The following is a 6,000-nucleotide window of genomic DNA, read 5'->3' as shown; positions in this document are numbered from 1 at the left end:
GGATCAAAATTACATTTTTATTTTTCTATTAAAGTGCCACGTGTCGCAACACTATTGGTCAGTACCGGTTCGTTTTAAAAAAAATTAACTGGATCTAATCTTGGCCGTTGGCCAAGATCGGACGGCTGTGAGGGCTCGGGCTCACCTCCAGGAACCTAGGGTTCCGTCGTGCGGCGTGCGGCGGCGGCGCGGTGCGGGCGGGCGGCGGACGGGGACTCCGGCGGAGCATGTGGCTTGGGAAGCGCGGGGAAGGCGCGGCGCGTCAAGGCGGAGCGGACGGCGGCGGCGTTCGCTTCGGGGCGGACGGTGCCGTCGTCTAGGACGAAGACGAGGCGGCGGGGGGCGCCGGAACTCCGGCGAGCGACGAGCGACGGCTGCGTTGGACCAAAAAGGAAACGGCACGCGTCAGAAGAGCCGTGAGGAAGAAAGGAAAGAGAGGGGTGAGGTTCGGTCGTTCATGGCGTACCGTGCAGTCGGCGACGAGCTCGGAACGGCGGCGGGCGGCGGCGAGCTTTGGCGACGAATTTCGACGGTGTGGGCGCGTGCGGGTGCTGGCAAACAGAGGGGAAAGAGAGAGGGGAGGCAGGCTTTATACCGACGCGCGCGGCGAGTTTCGGGAAGGCCGGAATCGGCGGACGCGGTGACGGCGGCAGCGACGGCGCGACGCGGGATCGGCGGCGCTGATTCGGGCGCTTGCCCAAGGTAGGGTACGACCCTGACACGTGGGTCCCACCCGTCAGTGTATCGGGCGCGTGTGGCTGGCCGGGCCGGCTCGGTCCGGTTCGGCTCGCGCAGTGTGTTTGGCCGGGCCGGTCTGGTTTTCCTTTTTTTTTCTTTTAGCATTTTTTTTCCTTTTTCTCATTTCTTTGATATCTTTTGATTTTGAACTCCAAATTGGTCCAAATAAATTCCAGAAAATTTGTAAAATCATGTTTTATCATGATTCAACTTTTGGGAGTAATTTCCCTTCAAAATAAAATATGTCAAAATACATTTTCCCTATAATTGCCTTTAGGGCTATATAACTATTTAAATAAAAATAGTGTTTCAACTCCAAATAATTATCCAAAAATTATGGGATAGCTTATTTATGCAATAAACCCTATTGGTTTGAAGATCCGAAGCTCAAATGGGTGAAAACCCTAGGGTTTAAATTGAAATAAAACATTTTCAAAGCCTTTTGAGATTCAAATTTGAATTCAAATATGCAATTGTGGCATGATGCTCATGGATGCATTGCAGATGTAAGAATTTGAAATTTTGGGATGTTACAGACCTAACCCCCTTAAGATGAATCTCGTCCTCGAGATTCGGTGTGGTTAGCAAAGAGGTGTGGGTGGTCTTCTCGAAGATCATCTTTGCGCTCCCAAGTGGCTTCCTCTTCAGTGTGATGGTCCCACTGAACTTTGCAAAACTTGATGGTCTTGGATCGGGTTTGTCTCTCAGCTGTATCCAAGATTTTGATTGGTTTCTCCTCATAGGTGAGGTCACTCTGCAGTTGGACTTCTTCAAGGGGTATCGTATCCCTTAGTGGTGTGTCGGCCATCTCAGGATGACACTTCTTCAGTTACGATACATGGAAGACATTGTGGACATTGGACAGTGCTTCCGGTAAATCCAATTTGTAGGCCACTTCCCCTTGGCGTGACAAGATCTTGAAAGGTCCAATGAAACGGGCTGCTAACTTTCCCTTGATTCCAAATCTCTTAACTCCGTGTTTCGGTGAAACTCTGAGATACGCTCTACCTTCAATCTCGTAGGTAACCTCCCTACGTTTGGAATCTGCGTAGCTCTTCTGTCTTGACTGAGCTACCTTCAATCGGTCTCGGATGAGCCTAACCTTTTCCTCGGCATCCTTTATCATATCTGGGCCGAATAGGCTACGGTCTCCCACACCATCTCATAACAATGGTGTTCTGCACTTCCTTCCATACAAAGCTTCAAATGGTGGCATTCCTATGCTGGCTTGGAAGCTGTTGTTGTATGAAAATTCTGCATACGACAGATTGTCATCCCAACTGGATCCATAATATAGAGCGGAGGCTCTCAACATATCCTCAAGGATCTGATTTACTCTCTCGATCTGTCCATCCGTCTCTGGATGAAACGCTGTACTGAATTCTAGTCTCGTTCCTAGAGACTCATGTAGTTGTCCCCAAAATCTTGAGGTAAATTGGGTACCTCTGTCTGGAACTATTTCCTTGGGTACTCCGTGTAAACACACGATTATGGACATGTTGCGCTTCGCTAACTGTGCACTGGTGTAGGTAGTCTTTACCGGTATAAAGTGGGCAACCTTGGTCAAACGTTCAACCACTACCCATATGGAATCATATCCTGATCTGGTCCTTGGTAAACCGGTGATAAAGTCTATGCCAATTTTATCCCACTTCCAGTCTGGTATTGGCAGTGGTCTTAGCAATCCTGCTGGCTTCTAGTGTTCTGCCTTAACTCTGTTGCAGACATCGCACAGGGCAATGAATTCGGCGATGTCTCGCTTCAATCCGGACCACCAAAATGTTTTGTTGAAGTCCATGTACATTTTCGTGTTCCCAGGATGGATTGAGTACGGTGAGTCGTGGGCTTCTTGTAAAATCAGCTTCCTGATTTCCGGTTCCTGCGGTACACATATGCATTTTCTGAACCATATGGTTCCTTGGTCATCGTCACGAAAATCCTTTGCTTTGTCGGCAACCATGTTCTCTTTTATCTCATTTATTTCTGAGTCGCCCTTCTGTGCTTTTCTGATCCTGTCCAGTAAAGTGGGCTGTACTTCCAATGTGGCCAGATGTCCTTCAGGCACAATCTCTAATCTGAGCTCCTTCAACTGTTCCCACAAATCCGGTGGTAGTTCCCCAGCTGTGAGTCCATTTACATAGCCCTTGTGGCTCAATGCATCGGCCACAACATTGGCTTTGCCTGGATGTTATTGAAGATCCAGGTCATAATCCTTAATCAATTCCAACCATCTCCGCTATCTCAGATTCAGCTCCTTCTGGGTGAATATATACTTCAAGCTCTTGTGATCCGTAAACAATTCACAATGTTTCCCCATCAGGTAGTGCCTCCAAGTCTTCAAAGCGTGCACTACCGATGCTAATTCCAAGTCATGAGTGGGGTAGTTGCCTTCGTGGCTCTTTAGTTGCCGCGAGGCATAAGCTACAACTCTTCCTCCCTGCATCAAAACTCCTCCTAAACCTTGACGTGAAGCGTCGCAATAAACTTGAAAGTCTTCTTGCAGGTTTGGTAGCACAAGAATACGTGCGGACACCAATCTCTTCTTTAACTCCTGGAAACTCTCTTCACATTTCTCGTTCCAGGCGAACTTCTTCTCTTTCTTTTATAGTTCCGTCATGGGTTTAACGATCTTGGAGAAGTTCTCAATGAATCTCCGATAATATCCAGCGAGTCCTAGGAAACTGCGGATATCTCCAACGTTCTGGGGTGACTCCCATTCTGTAACAGCGGTCACCTTAGCTGGGTCTACAGCTACTCCGGCTCCTGACATGATGTGCCCTAGAAAACTGACTTCTGACAACCAAAAGTCGCACTTGCTGAACTTGGCGTACAACTTGTGTGCTCTCGGCTTTTCCAAAATCATGCGCAGATGCTGCTCATGCTCCTCCTTACTCTTGGAATAAATCAAAATATCGTCGATGAGCACAACGACGAACTTGTCCAAGTATTCCATGAACACTTTGTTCATCATGTTCATGAAGTATGCTGGTGCATTGGTCAATCCAAATGGCATCACGGTATACTCATAAAGTCCATACCTAGTGGTGAATATCGTCTTGGGTATATCCATCTCTCGGATCTTTAGCTGAAAATACCCTGATCGCAGATCGATCTTTGAGAACACACAGGCTCCTTCCAACTGGTCGAAAAGATCGTTGATGATGGGTAAGGGGTATTTATTCTTTATTGTCACCTCATTTAGTGACCGATAATCGATACACATCCGCTGGCTCTTGACCTTCTTCTCCACAAACAGGACAGGTGCTCCCCATGGTGATGAACTGGGGCGGATGAAACCTTTCGCTAACTGTTCAGCTAGCTGCTTCTTCAATTCCTTCAATTCATCCACAGCCATCTTATAAGGTCTCTTGGCTATGGGTCCACTTCCAGGCATCAACTTGATGAGAAACTCGACATCACGGTCTGGTAGCATGCCTGATAACTCCTTCGGGAAAACATCCGGGTATTCATTCACTGTCGGCACCTCCTCCATGCTAACCCCCTTAAGAGAACTGACCTTAGGTCTCTTAAGTTCAAAAGCAGACTTGAAATGGATTCTCTTATTCTCTGGGGTGGTGAGGGTGATGGTTCTTCTGACACAATCTATGAGTCCCTCATACTTGGCCAGCCAATCCATTCCTAGGATGACATCCAAACCCTTGGATCCTATTATTATTAGGTTCGTGGGGAAGGTGTGTTTCCCTATTTTCGGCTTCGGCGTTGTTAGCCTCAGCGTTGTTGGTGGGGTTCTGACGTCTCGGAGCCTTTTGTTTAGGATAGCATAGATGAGGAATAATAGACAGAGTAGAGCTAAGGATAACCAAACCCCCAAAACAAGATATTAACTCAAGCAAATATCAATCATACACTCAATCAATCATAAAAAAAAAGTTTTGGAAGATATAGCAAAACACACTTGTTCATGATGGGACACTGCCCATAAAGAGTACGGAAAAAGCAGTCGATCTACATTGCCATACACATAGGTTTTATGGTCAATGACTAACTCGCCAATACTGATAACGATAGAAACTAATAAAAACTGGCGGGCATCGAGACTAGGGAGGTGTGGCTGATGTCGCGGCTCCATTCGCCCTCTTCTTGGAGCGGGTGTTAGAGGCAGGGGTGTCCATCTCGTGGACCTCCTGGGGCTCCTCCTCCTCAGTCGGTTCTCCTTCCTGAGGTACCACCTCCTGATCCTGCGGTAGAGGTGGGGCCTGGTCCGGCGCCAGTGCGGCAGCTGGTGCTGCTGCGGGTGCTGGCTCGGCGGCGGCGGCGGCGACGGCGGCGGCTTCAATGAAGGCCTTGAACTGCTCGCTGTAGTAGCGTGCTTGTTCTCTCTCATACAGCAACTGCTCTATGGCTCCTCCCATGTTGAGGACAGCGTTCTCCAACATGGTCTTGTCCTCCTGTAGCTGGGCATTCTCTCCCAATAGATTACCGACCTGCTCCTTGGCTAGGTCGGCCTTGGTCATCTCGTGCTCGAGGCAAGATTCTAAGTCCACTGTATTTGCCTCCATGTTCTCGAAGTGGGTTGTCACCGGGGTTGCATCCTCATCATTGGTTGTTGCCACAGCCGAGCATGCATGGTTCCGCCTTCCAAAGAGGAGGAAGGGGGAGTCCTCGGGAAACTCGTGCCGATAGTCCCGGCACACCTGCGTGAAGGCGCACTGCATGGCGAACTGAAGGCCTTGCTCGAAGGTTGGGTAGCGGGCGATGAAGGTGATATCCTGAGTGGCAGGCGCGATCTCACGCCTTCGCCTCAATCTCCCACCGTGGTTGCCATCCTTCTGGCACGGCGGGCTCGACTCGGCCTCTGATCCTGGGTGGTGGCAGGTCAAGAGACACACACAGTGCCGCCAAAGGGGCACTGAATAACTGGTCGTCGTCCGTGGAGGGGTAGTAGACTCGGGTAAACGGTGGGACGTTACCGAACGGTGTTGGGCTTCCCATCTATAGAAAACAAGAAGGAAGGTAAGGGAGTATCAGTGACATGATCAAAATGGTCGGATGTATGTAAAAATAAAATAAAGGTAATAGAGTGGGAATAAAGTGATACAATTTAAAATAAATGGTGGATTTGCAAAATAAAATTGGATGCATAATAATATGTGTACATCATAGTAACATGATTATAGTGGTGGAGGATATAATAAATTAAATATGCATCTGTGGTATAATAAAAGAAACATGCATCTATGGTATAAGGCATAGTATTTGGTGTATATGTGGAATAAATCAATAAAAGTGTCATGCATATGT

This window comes from Brachypodium distachyon, chromosome 1 (genome assembly GCF_000005505.3).
Source record: "Brachypodium distachyon strain Bd21 chromosome 1, Brachypodium_distachyon_v3.0, whole genome shotgun sequence".
In the NCBI taxonomy this organism is placed as follows: domain Eukaryota; kingdom Viridiplantae; phylum Streptophyta; class Magnoliopsida; order Poales; family Poaceae; genus Brachypodium; species Brachypodium distachyon.
Note: the sequence above shows the minus strand (reverse complement) of the source record.